The 20,407-nt window shown below is 47.2% G+C and overlaps 1 long non-coding RNA gene across 1 annotated transcript; it reads left to right on the forward strand.

Annotated features, from left to right (window-relative positions):
* The first annotated feature begins 525 nt into the window (after positions 1–525).
* On the forward strand, positions 526–14,473 carry LOC306974567. Its single transcript, XR_013793648.1, has 3 exons — positions 526–553; positions 6,873–6,950; positions 14,375–14,473. It is a non-coding gene; the product is annotated as an uncharacterized lncRNA (long non-coding RNA).
* The last annotated feature ends 5,934 nt before the right edge of the window (positions 14,474–20,407 follow it).

Raw genomic sequence — 20,407 nt, forward strand, 5'->3', positions numbered from 1 at the left:
TCTGTCAGTGGGGTCTTCAACTCCCACCTCCGGAAGAGCTTCACCCAGATTCCGAGGGAGGCTGGGGACATGGTCCGAGTGGACCCTGTTCTCCTCCTCTATTGTCGATGCAGCTGCTCGTAGTTGTGGCCGTAAGGTCTCTGGTGCCTGTCGCGGCGGCAATCCCCAAACCCGGTGTTGGCGCCCAGAAGTAATGGATGCCGTCAAGCTGAAGAAGGAGTCCTACCTGGCCTGTGGGACTTCGGAGGCAGCTGAGAGGTACCGGCAGGCCAAGCGTGCTGCAGCTCGTGCGGTCACAGAGGCAAAAACTCGGGTCTGGGAGGAGTTCGGAGAAGCCATGGAGGAGGACTATCGGTCGGCCTCGAGGAGATTCTGGCAGACCATCCGGCGCCTCAGGAGGGGGGAGCAGTGCTTCAACACTGTTTACAGTGCGGGTGGGGAGCTGCTGACCTCGACTGGGGATGTCGTCGGGCGGTGGAAGGAGTACTTCGAGGACCTCCTTAATCCCACCGTCACGTCTTCCAATGAGGAAGCAGAGGCTGGGAACTCGGAGGTGGGCTCGCCCATCACCGGGGCTGAAGTCACCGAGGTGGTGAGAAAGCTCCTCGGTGGCAAGGCTCCAGGGGTGGATGAGATTCGCCCTGAGTACCTTAAGTCTCTGGATGTTGTAGGACTGTCTTGACAGACACGTCTCTGCAACATCGCGTGGCGGTCGGGGACAGTGCCCCTGGATTGGCAGACCGGGGTGGTAGTCCCTCTCTTTAAGAAGGGGGATCGGAGGGTGTTTTCCAATTACAGAGGGATCACCCTCCCCGGTAAGGTCTACTCCAGGGTGCTGGAGAGGAGGATCCGGCCGACATTCGAACCTTGGATCCAGGAGGAACAATGTGGTTTTCGTCCTGGTCGTGGCACACTGGACCAGCTCTATACCCTTCATCGGGTGCTCGAGAGTTAGTGGGAGTTCGCCCAACCAGTCCACATGTGTTTTGTAGATCTGGAGAAAGCGTTCGACCGTGTCCCTCGTGGTGCCCTGTGGGGGGTGCTCCGGGAGTATGGGGTCCGGGGCCCTCTGCTAAGGGCTGTTCGTTCCCTGTATGACCGCAGCAGGAGCTTGTTTCGCATTGCCGGCAATAAGTCAGACCTGTTCCCGGTGCGTGTTGGTCTCCGCCAGGGCTGCCCTTTGTCACCGGTTCTGTTCATTACTTTTATGGACAGAATTTCTAGGCGCAGCCAGGGGCCGGAGGGTGTCCGGTTTGGGAGCCTCAGGATCTCATCTCTGCTGTTTGCGGATGATGTTGTTCTGTTGGCTTCAACAAACCAGGACCTTCAGCTGCTCTGGGGCGGTTTGCAGCCGAGTGTGAAGCGGCCGGAATGAGGATCAGCACCTCCAAATCTGAGGCCATGGTTCTCCACCGGAAAAAGGTGGTTTCCCCTCTTCAGGTCGGTGGGGAGTCCTTACCTCAAGTAGAGGAGTTCAAGTATCTCGGGGTCTTGTTCACGAGTGAGGGACAGATGGAGCGTGAGATCGACAGACGGATCGGTGCGGCGTCAGCAGTGATACGGTCGCTGTATCGGTCTGTCGTGGTGAAGAGGGAGCTGAGTTGGGGCAAAGCTCTCGATTTACCGATCGATCTACGTTCGAACCCTCACCTATGGTCATGAGATTTGGGTCATGACAGAAAGGACAAGATCGCGAATGCAAGCGGCCGAAATGAGTTTCCTTCGCAGGGTGGCTGGGCGCACCCTCCGAGATCGGGTGAGGAGCTCAGTTACCCGAGAGGAGCTCGGAGTAGAGTCGCTGCTCCTTCACGTCGAAAGGAGCCAGCTGAGGTGGCTCGGGCATCTGTTCCGGATGCCTCCTGGTCGCCTCCCGCGGGAGGTGTTCCAGGCATGTCCTAGTGGGACAAGGCCTCGTGGAAGACCCAGGACACGGTGGTGGGACTATGTCTCCGAGCTGGCCTGGTGTCGCTTCGGGGTCAGAACAGCTGGAGGAGGTGTGTGTGGATCGGGAAGTCTGGGCATCTCTGCTGAGACTGCTGCCCCCGCGACCCGGTCCCGGATAAAGCGGAAGAAAATGGATGGATGGATGGAAATTGATTTGATCAGCTTGCTTGAAATTTTATGCAACTGTGACGCACTTTGAATTGCCTTGTATATAAATTGTGCTCTAAAATAAACTTGCTTTGCTGATACTAGTTCATGGACCTTACAATGCAGCAGGCTGCAAGTTACAGCTCTAGCAAAGGGGACCAAGGTGATCCAGCTGGCCTTGAAGAATCAATATAATATGAAGAGGTATGGGGACTCAAAAACGGGAAAAAACTGGTGTAATTGCAGCAGTTAAGTTTTGCTAAAAGAATGATAATGTAAATCATGCTTTCAATGAGCTGCAGCCATTTCTTTCATTACAGTTGACGTCATGTGTTTACACTCACACTAAGTGGGCGTATACAGTCACTGTCACCACTCTGTAATGAATATGTTAAGAGATAGGATTCTGCTATTTAAAAGGAGGCTGTTGTCAAGAGAAGACTTCACAGGACAAGTCACTGTGCATATTTCTAAATTAATGCTTCTTTGAATGGACAGATTCGGCCTTCTCTGATAATAGATTGACATGAATAATACATGTGCTATTTCTCGAAATTCTGTGACAATATCCTATTTTATATGTTCTGTCTTGGGGACTATAGCAGCTGTAACAATGTGCGGTAACCTGCTCGTCATACTGGCTATTATTTACTTCCGACAACTTCACACGCCGACTAACTACCTGGTCCTCTCTCTGGCTGTTTCTGACTTTTTAGTAGGACTCATTGTTGTACCTTTCAGCATTTTCCTATTTGTGAACCCATGTTGGTATCTACAAGAAATCCTCTGTAAAATCAGGGGTGTTTTTGACATTCTGCTTTGCTCATCATCAATATTTAATTTGTGTTTCATCTCTATTGACCGATACTATGCCGTATGTCACCCTCTGAGCTACAGAACCAGAATCAATGTGCATATTATTGTAATCATGGTTTTGGCGACATGGACGTTGTCAACATTTAGTGGAGTTGTCATCACAGTTTGGGTAAAGAAAGGTGAAAACTCACAGCGATGTGTTTTTTTCCAGAGCCTAAATGTATCTATGATTGGCGCTGTCTCCTGTTATTTCGTCCCTGCTCTCATATTAGTCGCTATTTACACAAAGATTTTCCTTACAGCAAACAGACAAGCACGTAGCATCCAGACGTCAAAGTCTGGAGTGAGAAAGACAGAGAAAAAAGCGACGCGCACTCTGGCCATAGTGATGGGAGTGTTTCTCCTCTGCTGGACTCCCTTATTTCTGTGCATCACTTCTTTGCCATTGACAAACTATGCCATTCCTGTATTTGTTGTTGAGATATTTAAATGGTTTGGATGGTCAAACTCAATGCTCAACCCGTTCATCTATGGCTTCTTTTACAGCTGGTTTAGGTCTGCTTTCAGAATGATCCTGTCTGGGAAAATATTTCACAAGAATCTAACTCACGCAAAGCTGTCTTAGCTTCATGTCAGATACTGTACTTCTTAAACCAGCAGAATTAGGCCTAACATTGTACCATCCTACTTATTCTTATGACACATTTTATACAAATTGATTGCTTATTATTGGTGGTAGAAAATCTTCAGCATGCACTGACAGAAAAAATGTATGTTCAAACAAAAGCAACTGGATGTTTTTTAATTTTATAGTGAAAGTTTCAGTGTTAAGTGGATAAAACTTTCAAATGGTCGCAGTGAATTGACATGAAACAATAAAGTGAAACAATACTAAATATTGAGGGTTTTTTTTCTGCACTGGTGAAAGCTCTGGATGCTGGGCACTGTCTTTAAAGGTAAGCCGAGTATCCAAAAAGTTTCTAAAGTACTCCCCCTCCCAAAAAAAAACAAAAAAACTTTCCCCCCAAAATTCTCAAGATGCAAAATACAATGTGCTCTACTTTTAAGAGCGTTATTTTTTGTTTTGTTTTTAAGGCAACATTTGAGACACAGTGACACTTTGGTTTAATTAACAAAAATGCTTTATGGATGAATAAATCCAACAATACAAATAAAGGCATTTTCAATTTAGGACAAATAAATGAACTACAAGAAAGATTCACAGTTAATTGTTCAAGCATCCGGGTTAAAAAACTCCTACTTTATGTGTAACTCAAAGAAATATGATTATTTACACCAACCACTGTAGAAAAAGGTGAAGAAAACAACTGTTTATTTTGAATGCATATGTGAATAAATATGCTAGTACCTTGTACAGCACTTTTTTGTCTGATACAGTGGACCACGGGCTCTTACTTCATAGGTTCGAAAACTGGGTGAGAATCTCTGGTACTGCTATGAACTGGTTCAAGTCCTATCCCGAGAACAGGACATACGTTGTCGAAATTTTCAACTGTGTCTAAGATAAAATTACCATTACCTGTGGAGTCCCCCGGGGCCAATCTTGGGACCACTCTTATTCAAGTTTCAGCTAATAAACAGCAATAATGTGTCTTACCAAAACTATGTGGATGACACTACGATCTATGTGTCACTGATGGCAGGTGAACATGGGCCTGTAGACACACTATTAGGGATGCACCGATACCGATATCAGCATCGGGTATCGAGCCGATGCCACATGTTTGTACTCATACTCGTACTCATTCATGAGGTCCCGATACCAGAAACGATACCATTTGACGTGCGGCCAGCGCACCTACGAGGCGCAGCTACGAGGCGCAGCTGCGAGGCGCAGCTCTCAGCTGAGGAGAGAAGAAGCAACAAACTGGAGAATTGTTTAGTGTAAATACAATAATCCACATAGAGCTGACTTTATTACAGACTGCGCTCTCTAAACCAGAGTCTGAGCTGGATTTAACCAGAGCTTAATGTTGTTAGTGCTGCAGCGTCTGCAGTGTTTACAACATACAGGCTAACGTTGCTAACTCGTGGCTAGCGGTTTTGGCCATTCTGACGCCGTTTTATGCCCAGGGGTTTATTCATCTGAAAAACTAACCCAGCGACTAAAAAGTCCTGAGAAAATCCAACATAAAGACATACAGCATGTTTATATTGAGCGAAAATGAGCTGCAGCAGAACAATGAAAACGCTGTAGCTACTCGCTAAGTTACTACAAACACACGAGAAAATACACACGGAACTGAAGTAAAGACGAAAAGATACCATTTAAGTAACATCTCAATACTATTGTTAAATAAAAAAAAAAACATATGGACGTGAAACACACAAGGACCGAGACGTCGCCTGGCATGGCGCAGCCGGGGCCCCACCCTGGAGCCAGACCTGGGGTTGGGGCCCGAACACGAGCGTCTGGTGGCCGGGCCTCTGCCCACGGGGTGCCCGCCCTCCTGTGGACCCACCACCTGCAGAGGGATCCGTAGGGGTCGGGTGCTAAGAGGACTGGGTGGCAGTCAGAGGCAGGTGCCTCGACGACCTGGTCCACATGCACAGCTTCTGGCGTTCGGGACATGGAACGACACTTCGCTGGGGGGGAAAGAGCCTGAGCTTGTTCTAGAGGTTGAGAGATACCGGCTAGATATAGTCGGGCTCACCTCCACGCACAGCTTGGGTTCCGGATCCCAACTCCTGGAGAGAGGCTGGACTCTCCATTTTTCTGGAGTTGCCCGCGGGGAGAGGCGGCGGGCTGGGGTGGGTTTACTCATATCCCCCCAGCTCAGCCACGTGTTGGAGTTCACCCCGGTGGACGAGAGGGTCGCGTCCCTACGCCTTCGAGTTGGGGACAGGTCTCTCACCGTTGTCTCGGCCTACAGGCCCAACATCGGTGCAGAGTACCCGGCCTTCTTGGAGTCCCTGGGAGGGGCACTAGATGGTGCTCCGACTGGGGACTCCATTGTTTTGCTGGGGGACTTCAACGCCCACGTGGGTAACGACAGTGAGACCTGGTTGGGAGTGATTGGGAAGAACAGCCTCCCTGATCTGAACTCGAGTGGTGTTCTGTTATTGGACTTCTGTGCTAGTCGCAGTTTGTCCATAACGAACACCATGTTCGAGCACAAGGGTGTCCACAAGTGCACGTGGCACCAGGACACCCTAGGCAGGAGGTCGATGATCAACTTTGTAGTTGTGTCGTCTGATCTCCGGCCGCGTGTCTCGGACACTCGGGTAAAGAGAGGGGCTGAGCTGTCAACCGATCACCACCTGGTGGTGAGCTGGATCCGCTGGCAGGGGAGGAAGCCGGTCAGACCTGGCAGGCCCAAGCGTGTTGTGAGGGTCTGCTGGGAACGTCTGGTGGATCCCTCTGTCAGTGGAGTCTTCAACTCCCACCTCCGGAAGAGCTTCACCCGAGGGAGGCTGGGGACATGGAGTCCGAGTGGACCCTGTTCTCCTCCTCTATTGTCGATGCAGCTGCTCGTAGTTGTGGCCGTAAGGTCTCTGGTGCCTGTCGCGGCGGCAATCCCCGAACCCGGTGTTGGCGCCCAGAAGTAAGGGATGCCGTCAAGCTGAAGAAGGAGTCCTACCTGGCCTGTGGGACTTCGGAGGCAGCTGAGAGGTACCGGCAGGCCAAGCGTGCTGCAGCTCGTGCGGTCACAGAGGCAAAAACTCGGGTCTGGGAGGAGTTCGGAGAAGCCATGGAGGAGGACTATCGGTCGGCCTCGAGGAGATTCTGGCAGACCATCCGGCACCTCAGGAGGGGGAAGCAGTGCTTCAACACTGTTTACAGTGCGGGTGGGGAGCTGCTGACCTCGACTGGGGATGTCGTCGGGCGGTGGAAGGAGTACTTCGAGGACCTCCTTAATCCCACCGTCACGTCTTAGGATGAGGAAGCAGAGGCCGGGAACTCGGAGGTGGGCTCGCCCATCACCGGGGCTGAAGTCACCGAGGTGGTGAGAAAGCTCCTCGGTGGCAAGGCTCCAGGGGTGGATGAGATTCGCCCTGAGTACCTTAAGTCTCTGGATGTTGTAGGACTGTCTTGACAGACACGTCTCTGCAACATCGCGTGGCGGTCGGGGACAGTGCCCCTGGATTGGCAGACCGGGGTGGTAGTCCCTCTCTTTAAGAAGGGGGATCGGAGGGTGTGTTCCAATTACAGAGGGATCACCCTCCCCGGTAAGGTCTACTCCAGGGTGCTGGAGAGGAGGATCCGGCCGACATTCGAACCTTGGATCCAGGAGGAACAATATGGTTTTCGTCCTGGTCGTGGCACACTGGACCAGCTCTATACCCTTCATCGGGTGCTCGAGAGTTCGTGGGAGTTCGCCCAACCAGTCCACATGTGTTTTGTGGATCTAGAGAAAGCGTTCGACCGTGTCCCTCGTGGTGCCCTGTGGGGGGTGCTCCGGGAGTATGGGGTCCGGGGCCCTCTGCTAAGGGCTGTCCGTTCCCTGTATGACCGCAGCAGGAGCTTGTTTCGCATTGCCGGCAATAAGTCAGACCTGTTCCCGGTGCGTGTTGGTCTCCGCCAGGGCTGCCCTTTGTCACCGGTTCTGTTCATTACTTTTATGGACAGAATTTCTAGGCGCAGCCAGGGGCCGGAGGGTGTCCGGTTTGGGAGCCTCAGGATCTCATCTCTGCTGTTTGCAGACGATGTTGTTCTGTTGGCTTCAACAAACCAGGACCTTCAGCTGCTCTGGGGCGGTTTGCAGCCGAGTGAAGCGGCCGGGATGAGGATCAGCACCTCCAAATCTGAGGCCATGGTTCTTCACCGGAAAAAAGAGGTTTCCCCTCTACAGGTCGGTGGGGAGTCCTTACCTCAAGTGGAGGAGTTCAAGTATCTCGGGGTCTTGTTCACGAGTGAGGGACGGATGGAGCGTGAGATCGACAGACGGATCGGTGCAGCGTCAGCAGTGATGCGGTCGCTGTATCGGTCTGTCGTGGTGAAGAGGGAGCTGAGTCGGGGCAAAGCTCTCGATTTACCGATCGATCTACGTTCCCACCCTCACCTATGGCCATGAGATTTGGGTCATGACCGAAAGGACAAGATCGCGAATACAAGCCGCCGAAATGAGTTTCCTTCGCAGGGTGGCTGGGCGCACCCTTCGAGATCGGGTGAGGAGCTCAGTTACCCGGGAGGAGCTCAGAGTAGAGTCGCTGCTCCTTCACGTCGAAAGGAGCCAGCTGAGGTGGCTCGGGCATTTGTTTCAGATGCCTCCTGGTCGCCTCCCGCGGGAGGTGTTCCAGGCATGTGCTAGTGGGACAAGGCCTCGTGGAAGACCCAGGACACGGTGGTGGGACTATGTCTCCGAGCTGGCCTGGTGTCGCCTCGGGGTCCCCCCAGAACAGCTGGAGGAGGTGTGTGTTGATCGGGAAGTCTGGGCATCTCTGCTGAGACTGCTGCCTCCGCGACCCGGCCCCGGATAAAGCGGAAGAAAATGGATGGATGGAAATTGATTTGATCAGCTTGCTTGAAATTTTATGCAACTGTGACGCACTTTGAATTGCCTTGCATATGAATTGTGCTCTAAAATAAACTTGCCTTGCTGATACTAGTTCATGGACCTTACAATGCAGCAGGCTGCAAGTTACAGTTCTAGCAAAGGGGACCAAGGTGATCCAGCTGGCCTTGAAGAATCAAGAATATACTATGGCATACGTTTTTGAGGTATGGGGACTCAAAAACGGGAAAAAACTGGTGTAATTGCAGATGTTAAGTTTTGCTAAAAGAATGATAATATAATTCATGCTTTCAATGAGCTGCAGCCATTTCTTTGATTACAGTTGACGTCATGTGTTTACACTCACACTAAGTGGGTGTATACAGTCACCGTCACCACTCTGAAATGAATATGTTAAGAGATAGGATTCTGCTATTTAAAAGGAGGCTGTTGTCAAGAGACGACTTCACAGGACAAGTCACTGTGCATATTTCTAAATTAATGCTACTTTGAATGGACAGATTCGGCCTTCTCTGAAAATAGATTGACATGAATAATACATGTGCTATTTCTCAAAATGCTGTGACAATATCTTATTTTATATGTTCTGTCTTGGGGACTATAGCAGCTGTAACAGTGTGCGGTAACCTGCTCGTCATACTGGCTATTATTTACTTCCGACAACTTCACACACCGACTAACTACCTGGTCCTCTCTCTGGCTGTTTCTGACTTTTTAGTAGGACTCATTGTTGTACCTTTCAGCATTTTCCTATTTGTGAACCCATGTTGGTATCTACAAGAAATCCTCTGTAAAATCAGGGGTGTTTTTGACATTCTGCTTTGCACAACATCAATATTTAATTTGTGTTTCATCTCTATTGACCGATACTATGCCGTATGTCACCCTCTGAGCTACAGAACCAGAATCAATGTGCATATTATTGTAATCATGATTTTGGTGACATGGACGTTGTCAACATTTAGTGCAGTTGTCATCACCGTTTGGGGAAAGAAACGTGGAAACTCACAGAGATGTGTTTTTTTCCAGAGCCTAAATGTATCTATAATTGGCGCTGTCAACTTTTATTTCGTCCCTGCTCTCATATTAGTCGCTATTTACACAAAGATTTTCCTTACAGCAAACAGACAAGCACGTAGCATCCAGACGTCAAAGTCTGGGGTGAGAAAGACAGAGAAAAAAGCGACGCGCACTCTGGCCATAGTGATGGGAGTGTTTCTCCTCTGCTGGACTCCCTACTTTCTGTGCGTCACTTCTTTGCCATTAACAAACTATGCCATTCCTGTATTTGTTGTTGAGATATTTAAATGGTTTGGATGGTCAAACTCAATGCTCAACCCGTTCATCTATGGCTTCTTTTACAGCTGGTTTAGGTCTGCTTTCAGAATGATCCTGTCTGGGAAAATATTTCACAAGAACCTAACTCACGCAAAGCTGTCTTAGCTTCATGTCAGATACTGCACTTCTTAAACCAGCAGAATTAGGCCTAACATTGTACTATCCTACTTATTCTTATGACACATTTTATGCAAATTGATTGCTTATTATTGGTGGTAGAAAATCTTCAGCATGCACTGACAGAAAAAATGTATGTTGAAACTAAAGCAACTGGATGTTTTTTAATTTTATAGTGAAAGTTTCAGTGTTAAGTGGATAAAACTTTCAAATGGTCGCGGTGAATTGACATGAAACAATAAAGTGAAACAATACTAAATATTGAGGGGTTTTTTTCTGCACTGGTGAAAGCTCTGGATGCTGGGCACTGTCTTTAAAGGTAAGCCGAGTATCCAAAAAGTTTCTAAAGTACTCCCCAAAAAAAAAAAAAAAAAAAAAAAACTTTCCCCCCAAAATTCTCAAGATGCAAAATAAAATGTGCTCTACTTGTAAGAGCGTTATTTTTTGTTTTTTTTAAGGCAACATTTGAGGCACAGTGACACTTTATTTTAATTTACAAAAATACTTTATGGATGAATAAATCCAACAACACAAATAATGGTATTTTCAATGTAGGACAAATAAATGAACTACAAGAAAGATTCACAGTTAATTGTTCAAGCATCCGGGTTAAAAACTCCTACTTTATGTGTAACTCAAAGAAATATGATTATTTACACCAAGCACTGTAGAAAAAGGTGAAGAAAACAACTGTTTATTTTGAATGCATATGTGAATAAATATGCTTGTACCTTGTACAGCACTTTTTTGTCTGATACAGTGGACCACGGGCTCTTACTTCATAGGTTCGAAAACTGGGTGAGAATCTCTGGTACTGCTATGAACTGGTTCAAGTCCTATCCCGAGAACAGGACATACGTTGTCGAAATTTTCAACTGTGTCTAAGATAAAATTGCCATTACCTGTGGAGTCCCCCAGGGCCAATCTTGGGACCACTCTTATTCAAGTTTCAGCTAATAAACAGCAATAATGTGTCTTACAACAACTATGTGGATGACACTACGATCTCTGTGTCACTGATGGCAGGTGAACATGGGCCTGTAGACACACTATTAGGGATGCACCGATACCGATACCAGCATCGGGTATCGGGCTGATACCACATGCTTGTACTCATCCTCGTACTCATTCATGAGGTCCCGATACCAGAAACGATACCATTTGACATGCGGCCAGCACACCTACGAGGCGCAGCTCTCAGCTGAGGAGAGAAGAAGCAACAAACTGGAGAATTGTTTAGTGTAAATACAATAATCCACATAGAGCTGACTTTATTACAGACTGCGCTCTCTAAATCAGAGTCTGAGCTGGATTTAACCAGAGCTTAATGTTGTTAGTGCTGCAGCGTCTGCAGTGTTTACAACACACAGGCTAATGTTGCTAACTCACGGCTAGCAGTTTTGGCCATTCTGACGCCGTTTTATGCCCAGGGGTTTATTCATCTGAAAAAACTAACCCAGTTACTAAAAAGTCCTCAGAAAATCCAAATTAAAGACATACAGCATGTTTATATTGAGCCAAAATGAGCTGCAGCAGAACAATGAAAACGCTGTAGCTACTCGCTAAGTTACTACAAACACACGAGAAAATCTACAGGAGCTGAAGTAAAGACGAAAAGAGACCATTTAAGTAACATCTCAATACTGTTGTTAAATAAAAATACTTAAATGAATAAAGCTCAGGCATTGGGAGCTTTTGGACATGGGCTTTTCTGTCTATGATGGACAGAGCAATACAAATTAAAAATTATATTGAATGAAAACAAAAAATAAATGGCATCAGCACAATTCTACTCACTGCTCTTCAAAGTGTAGCAAATGAGTAAATTTATTAATTACAAACCAATCTGCTGTGAAAAAAGTAAGAATGTTGAAGAAAATGCCTTGTACTCGTATCGGTATTCGGTATCGCTGAGTACTTAAATCCAAGTACTCGTACTCGTATCGGTTTTACAAAAAGTGGTATCGGTGCCTCCCTACACACTATGTCACTGAATCAGTCTGCTTTATTGTCATTATACAATACACAATAAAATTAAAAAAGCAGCTCCACAGTGGTCTCAATTCAGCCGTCGCAATCAAGAAAGACATAGTCATGAACAGTGTACAAAATAACAGTCAATATTCGAGGGGGTCCATCCGTGTGCGACAACAAGCATAAATCCACTTCCCATAGTGCCAAACTCTACAGCCCAAGGGCCAAAAACGAGTGACACATCCACAGTGACAATTTTCATCCCTACATCTCTCAACACACACACATTTGACCACAGAGGGAAAGAAGAATGCACACACGATCATTAGTGCCATGGACAATGGTATATGCGTAACCTGCACACAGCCCACCATCAAAAACAGAAAGCAAACAAAACAGTTCAACTGAACACACCACGTTAGCACAGGCTGTAAGTTACAGCACAACAATGGCCTGATCAGAAAGCAAACAGACACATAGCCTATATGGCACAGAAGCCACACCACAATAAGGTGACAAGCCGATCACTTGCAGTAAAAACTTGTACTCACACGTCAGAACTTTGTGTGCCTTCTGCTCAGCAAACTCGTTCACTATTGTGGTGAAATCCAATTTCCGCTCTGTTATTTTCACTGTAGAGTTGGTCCATCCCACTCAGTCGTCCTGTGAGCTTCATTTTGAAACAAAATAAAAAATCCTTGTTATGAACCTGTTCATAACAATGGCAAATAAAACAATTCTGATTGTGATTTTTACCCGTGCGTATGACAACTGAAAGTATTTTACCAGCTTTTTTTTTTGACGTTGACAAAAAACCCTTATGGACGTGAAACACACAAGGACCAAGACGTCGCCCCCGGCATGGCGCAGCTGGAGCCCCACCCTGGAGCCTGACCTGGGGTTGGGGCCCGAACGCCTCTGCCCACGGGGCCCGGCCGGGCACAGCCCGAAGGGACGACGTGGGCCCGCCTTCCTGTGGACCCACCACCCGCAGAGGGATCCGTAGGGGTCGGGTGCGGAGAGTACTGGGTGGCAGTCAGAGGCAGGTGCCTCGACGACCTGGTCCGCATGTGCAGCTTCTGGCGTTCGGGACATGGAACGTCACTTCGCTGGAGGGGAAGGAGCCTGAGCTTGTGCGGGAGGTTGAGAGATACCGGCTAGATATAGTCGGGCTCACCTCCATGCACAGCTTGGGTTCCAGATCCCAACTCCTGGAGAGAGGCTGGACTCACCATTTTTCTGGAGTTGCCCGCGGGGAGAGACAGCGGGCCGGGATGGGTTTGCTCATATCCCCCCAGCTCAGCCGTCACGTGTTGGAGTTCACCCCAGTGGACGAGAGGGTCGCGTCCCTACGCCTTCGGGTTGGGGACAGGTCTCTCACCGTTGTCTCGGCCTACGGGCCCAACATCGGTGCAGAGTACCCGGCCTTCTTGGAGTCCCTGGGAGGGGTACTAGATAGTGCTCCGACTGGGGACTCCATTGTTCTGCTGGGGGACTTCAACGCCCACGTGGGGAACGACAGTGAGACCTGGGTGGGAGTGATTGGGAGGAACGGCCTCCCTGATCTGAACCCGAGTGCTGTTCTGTTGTTGGACTTCTGTGCTAGTCGCAGTTTATCCATAACCAACACCATGTTCGAGCACAAGGGTGTCCATAAGTGCACGTGGCACCAGGACACCCTCGGCAGGAGGTCGATGATCGACTTTGTAGTTGTGTCGTCTGATCTCCGGCCGCGTGTCTCGGACACTCGGGTGAAGAGAGGGGCTGAGCTGTCAACCGATCACCACCTGGTGGTGAGCTGGATCCGCTGGCAGGGGAGGAAGCCGGTCAGACCTGGCAGACCCAAGCGTGTTGTGAGGGTCTGCTGGGAACGTCTGGCGGATCCCTCTGTCAGTGGGGTCTTCAACTCCCACTTCCGGAAGAGCTTCACCCAGATTCCGAGGGAGGCTGGGGACATGGAGTCCGAGTGGACCCTGTTCTCCTCTATTGTCGATGCGGCTGCTCGCAGTTGTGGCCGTAAGGTCTCTGGTGCCTGTCGCGGCGGCAATCCCCGAACCCGGTGGTGGCGCCCGGAAGTAAGGGATGCCGTCAAGCTGAAGAAGGAGTCCTACTTGGCCATGTTGGCTTGTGAGACTCCGGAGGCAGCTGAGAGGTACCGGCAGGCCAAGCGTGCTGCAGGTCGTGCGCTCACAGAGGCAAAAACTCGGGTCTGGGAGGAGTTCGGGGAAGCCATGGAGGAGGACTATCGGTCGGCCTCGAGGAGATTCTGGAAAACCATCCGGCGCCTCAGGAGGGGGGCTTCACCAACACTGTTTACAGTGCGGGTGTGGAGCTGCTGACCTCGACTGGGGATGGTGTCAGGCAGTGGAAGGAGTACTTCGAGGACCTCCTCAATCCCGTCGTCACGTCTTCCGATGGGGAAGCAGAGGCTGGAGATTAGGAGGTGGGCTCGCCCATCACTGGGGCTGAAGTCACCGAGGTGGTGATAAAGCTCCTCGGTGGCAAGGCACCGGGGGTGGATGAGATTCGTCCTGAGTACCTTAAGTCTCTGGATGTTGTAGGACTGTCTTGACTGACACGTCTCTGCAACATCGCGTGGCGGTCAGGGACAGCGCTCCTAGATTGGCAGACCGGGGTGGTGGTCCCTCTCTTTAAGAAGGGGGACCGGAGGGTGTGTTCCAATTACAGAGGAATCACCCTCCTTAGCCTCCCCGGGTTTTCATCCTGGTCGGGGCACACTGGACCAGCTCTATACCCTTCATCGGGTGCTCGAGGGTTCGTGGGAGTTCGCCCAACCAGTCCACATGTGTTTTGTGGATCTGGAGAAGGCGTTCGACCCCGTCCCTCGTGGTGCCCTGTGGGGGGTGCTCCGCGAGTGTGGGGTCCGGGGCCCTCTGTTAAGGGCTGTCCGTTCCCTGTATGACCGCAGCAGGAGCTTGGTTCGCATTGCCGGCAGTAAGTCAGACCTGTTCCCGGTGCGTGTTGGTCTCCGCCAGGGCTGCCCTTTGTCACCGGTTCTGTTCATTACTTTTATGGACAGAATTTCTAGGCGCAGCCAGGGGCCGGAGGGTGTCCGGTTTGGGAGCCTCAGGATCTCATCTCTGCTGTTTGCAGACGATGTTGTTCTGTTGGCTTCAACAAACCAGGACCTTCAACTGCTCTGGGGCGGTTTGCAGCCGAGTGTGAAGCGGCCGGGATGAGGATCAGCACCTACAAATCTGAGGCCATGGTTCTCCACCGGAAAAAGGTGGCTTCCCCTCTTCAGGTCGGTGGGGAATCCTTGCCTCAAGTGGAGGAGTTCAAGTATCTCGGGGTCTTGTTCACGAGTGAGGGGCGGATGGAGCGTGAGATCGACAGACGGATCGGTGCGGCGTCAGCAGTGATGCGGTCGCTGTATCGGTCTGTCGTGGTGAAGAGGGAGCTGAGTCGGGGGCAAAGCTCTCGATTTACCGATCGATCTACGTTCCCACCCTCACCTATGGTCATGAGATTTGGGTAATGACCGAAAGGAAAAGATCGCGAATACAAGCGGCCGAAATGAGTTTCCTCCGCAGGGTGGCTGGGCGCACCCTTCGAGATCGGGTGAGAAGCTCAGTTACCCGAGAGGAGTTCGGAGTAGAGTCGCTGCTCCTTCACGTCGAGAGGAGTCAGCTGAGGTGGCTCGGGCATCTGTTTCGGATGCTTCCTGGTCGCCTCCCGCGGGAGGTGTTCCAGGCATGTCCTAGTGGGACAAGGCCTCGTGGAAGACCCAGGGCACGCTGGTGGGACTATGTCTCCGACCTGGCCTGGTGTCACCTCGGGGTCAGAACAGCTGGAGGAGGTGTGTGTGGATTGGGAAGTCTGGGCATCTCTGCTGAGACTGCTGCCCCCGCGACCCGGCCCCGGATAGAAAATGGATGGATGGAAATTGATTTGATCAGCTTGCTTGAAATTTTATGCAGCTGTGACGCACTTTGAATTGCCTTGTATATGAATTGTGCTCTAAAATAAACTTGCCTTGCCCATACTAGTTCATGGACCTTACAATGCAGCAGGCTGCAAGTTACAATTCTAGCAAAGGGGACCAAGGTGATCCAGCTGGCCTTGAAGAATCAATATATTATGGCAGTATATTGATTCTGCCATAGTATATTGCAGAATATACTATGACATACGTTTTTTAGGTACGGGGACTCAAAAACGGGAAAAAAAAACGGTGTAATTGCAGCAGTTAAGTTTTGTTAAAAGAATGATCATATAATTCATGTTTTCAATGAGCTGCAGCCATTTCTTTGATTACAATTGACGTCATGTGTTTACACTCACACTAAGTGGGCGTACACAGTCACCGTAACTTCTCTGTAATGAATATGTTAAGAGATAGGATTCTGCTATTTAAAAGGAGGCTGTTGTCAAGAGACGACTTCACAAGACAAGTCACTGTGCATATTTCTAAATTAATGCCACTTTGAATGGACAGATTCGGCCTTCTCTGATAATAGATTGACATGAATAATACATGTGCTATTTCTCGAAATGCTGTGACAATATCCTATTTTATATGTTCTGTCTTGGGGACTATAGCAGCTGTAACAGTGTGTGGTAACCTGCTCGTCATACTGGCTATTATTTACTTCCGACAACTTCACACACCGACGAACTACCTGGTCCTCTCTCTGGCTGTTTCTGACTTTTTAGTAGGACTCATTGTTGTACCTTTCAGCATTTTCCTATTTGTGAACCCATGTTGGTATCTGCAAGAAATCCTCTGTAAAATCAGGGGTGTTTTTGACATTCTGCTTTGCACATCATCAATATTTAATTTGTGTTTCATCTCTATTGACCGATACTATGCCGTATGTCACCCTCTGAGCTACAGAACCAGAATCAATGTGCATTTCATTGTAATCGTGATTTTGGCGACATGGACATTGTCAACATTTAGTGGAGTTGTCATCCCCGTCTGGGTGAAGAAAGGTGGAAACTCACAGAGATGTGTTTTTTTCCAGAGCCTAAATGTATCTATGATTGGCGCTGTCTCCTGTTATTTCGTCCCTGCTCTCACGTTAGTCGCAATTTACACAAAGATTTTCCTTACAGCAAACAGACAAGCACGCAGCATCCAGACGTCAAAGTCTGGGGTGAGAAAGACAGAGAAAAAAGCGACGCGCACTCTGGCCATAGTGATGGGAGTGTTTCTCCTCTGCTGGACTCCCTTCTTTCTGTGCATCGCCTCTTTGCCATTGACAAACTATGTCATTCCTGTACTTGTTGTTGAGATTTTTAAATGGTTTGGATGGTCGAACTCAATGCTCAACCCGTTCATCTATGGCTTCTTTTACAGCTGGTTTAGGTCTGCTTTCAGAATGATCCTGTCTGGGAAAATATTTCACAAGAACCTAACTCACGCAAAGCTGTCTTAGCTTCATGTCAGACACTGTGCTTCTTTAACTCCATAAATGACTGGAGAATGGGCATAAATAGTAAGATGACTTTTTGATTGTGATTCATTAATGAATTAATCTCCAGCATGCATCGAAAGAAAAAGGTTCATTCAAATAAAATAACATTTGGAAACATCTTGAGCAACTGTCTGTTATTTAAGAGCAATAATGTAAAGTTGATACAACTTTCAAATGGTTGCATTCAATAAACATGAAACAATGAAGTGGAAAAATACTGTATATTTCATTAAATTCAGGATCAAATTATCAAGATGCAAAATGTGCCCTACTCATATAAGAGTATTATTTTAAAAAGGACAACATTTTAGGTACAGTGACGCTTTATTTTCATTTACAAAAATAGGTTTTGGATAAATAAATCCAACTATACAAGTAATGCAGTTTTCAATTTCGGAAAAAATAGAGAGATTCACAGTAAAGTGTTCAAGCAGCTGGGTTAACTTTATATGCAAATGAAAATATGGTGATTTACATCAACAATTGTGCTTACAGAAAAACTTAAAGGAAAGAGCTTTGTTGGCATCCTTAACTCACCAGTTTATTTTAATGCACATGTGAATAAATATGGGAGGGTAACTGCTTGTACCCTGTTAATGCAATTTCCTTGCAATAAAAGTATTTGTAAAGGATTGGTAAATATTTAATCCAGCATTCGTAAATTATCTCAAAACCATTGGTAAGTTGGTCGCGCTGTCATAACAATGCGCACCGTTCCTGAGTCTGTTTAGGCACGAGGCAGGAAGGTGGAAAAGTGCGTGGGCTCTTGGAGTCCAAATATATTCATGGTCTTAACCAATAACATTAATCACTCTTTGGTGTCAATAAATAATATCAAATGATGTAAAATGCGTTTGAATTTTAAAAAATAAAAAAGTAAGTATTTCCTTACTTAAAAGACGTTGTACAGATGCTTTACAAATATCTAATGCTTGTGTGCTTGTGTGTGCTAAAGTATTACCAGGATGTGTTGCTTTACAGTAAGTCTTTTCATACAACATGCTTATCATCGAAGCGATCGCTGTTGCTTTTCACTGGATGTTTAGATGAATGGCATTTGCAAACAGCTGATGCTTCCAGCCATGTAGCGCTGTTTATGTAACTCACTGTTACAGCACAAGCAGGGGCAGACTGGGACTGAAAAACGGCCCTGGACTCTGACCAGCCAGGCCCAAATGTGCATAACTACGTACTTCTAAAAATACATATTAACCTCTTACCCCACACCTTAACAAAGTGCACTTTCTCCAGTTCGGCTACACCCAAATAGAAAAGCTTCTCGACTGGAGAGCCTCATTTGAAAGCTAAGACCTCGAGTTTTTGTCACTTTCTTGTTGTGTTTTTGTCATGTTTTTTTGTTTTTCATTGCTTTGTTGTTGGGTTTTCATCTCTTGTTTGTCATTTATTTGTTGCTTTTCTGGCACATTTTTGTTCCGTCTTCATCCTTGTTCGGACGGTATTTTGATGCTTTTCTTTTAAGCGCTTAGATTTGGATAAAGCTTGGTTAAATCGGGGGTTTACAGGTTAAGAAGAAAATTGAGAGGCCCGACCAGTGGCCTGAGAGCCTGTGGCCCTTCTGTGCTCTTCCAGAATGGACATATGGCCAGTCCGCCCCTGAGCACAAGGGAAGCAATGCTCTGTCTGTGCGCATTGTTTTTGCTATCATTATATTATTTAATACATTCATGCTGCCCAGAAACAATGGCCCAGGCGACATAGCAATTGCTCATATTGATTTCACAGAATTACGTTATATTTGCAAGACTGGATTTAATCTGTGCTGGTTTATGGAGTTTTAATCTGTGCTGGTTTACGTTTAGTCAGACATACAATATACACTTTTAACGAGGGATGGGGTGCATTCTCCATTATTGTGCATTGTATAATTTATTTAAACTAGATAAAGGATTTTGGGGGGTTTTTGTCCTGTTTTTAACGACATTTGACTCATCCCTCAAAGTCAGTGAGGGGGAGCACTGTGCCATAGTTGTAAAGTGTCTGGGACCCAACACAGTTTTTGACTCTCTTGTTTCATGGGAACACTGTCCCCAAACACTTATAACTGACTGTTATGTCATGGAAAACAAGGTTAATGCCGGCAGGGATAACAGCTTATGCGTTGTAAGAATAGGACCCCTCGGGTTCATTGGGGTTGCTGCCGGATGCATTTTGCAGGTGATAGACGTCTGAAAGAGATATATAAATATAAAATATATAAAAATAAAACTTAACTCAACTTTGAACAAAACAAACAACTGTAAAATGTCATACTTCGTCTTCCTTGAATTCTGCTGAAGAGGGAACTTAATGTACCTCCACTGGTGCTCTGTAAAAAGAGAAAGGAAAAGAATCAAATCAAGCATATTCTAAACCTCAAAATGAATAAGCTCAGTTCTCATCATTGACTCACTCTTGATTGATTGGAGCTAGAACCAGAACTAGATGTTGATGTTTTCCTTGCAAGGATGGCACGGATCTAAAAGCACAGATTTTTTTTTTACTTGTGTACATTACTGACAATATTTGACCAAAAAAACTATTATTTGTCTGAAGCTAACTTACCTTAGAATCAAAAAGTGTCCCAAAGACAAGGATAAACAACCCCTGGAGAGAAACACAAAGACTTCATTATAGCACTGTATTCATGTATGATCACTAAATCTTCACAAATCTTCATAAAGTTACAAGCTGTTATTTGTGTACAAACCACTTCTCCAGCCACTACACCATTTCATTTGACATGCGATAAATGTTGGAGATGTAATCTTCTCCGGTCTGAGTTAATTACTAGATTCTGTAGAGCAGCTTTTTACCACAACTTCCTTATTTAGTAAACATTTCACTTCAGATCGGAACATTTCCAAAGGCTTTGTAAAATGCAGTCATTCAGCCTCATTAAGAGCTGCTCTTGATAACACAGTACTGAAACACTGCTGGTACTTAAATACATATCAAACTTGCCATTTTAAAGTGGACATGTCATGCATATAGGGCTTGAAATAGACTTAAAACCCTTGATTTGGGTGCCTATGCTCTGATGAAGGCAGAAGTGCTGGTGAATATCTTGACTGGGGCTCCCCCTTCTGGCAGCAATAGGAATAATGTTTTCTTAAGGTTGGACGTATGGCGTGGTTAGCAACTCCAGCAGTGTGT

The sequence above is a fragment of the Gobius niger genome (assembly GCF_951799975.1).
Source record: "Gobius niger genome assembly, chromosome: 15".
In the NCBI taxonomy this organism is placed as follows: domain Eukaryota; kingdom Metazoa; phylum Chordata; class Actinopteri; order Gobiiformes; family Gobiidae; genus Gobius; species Gobius niger.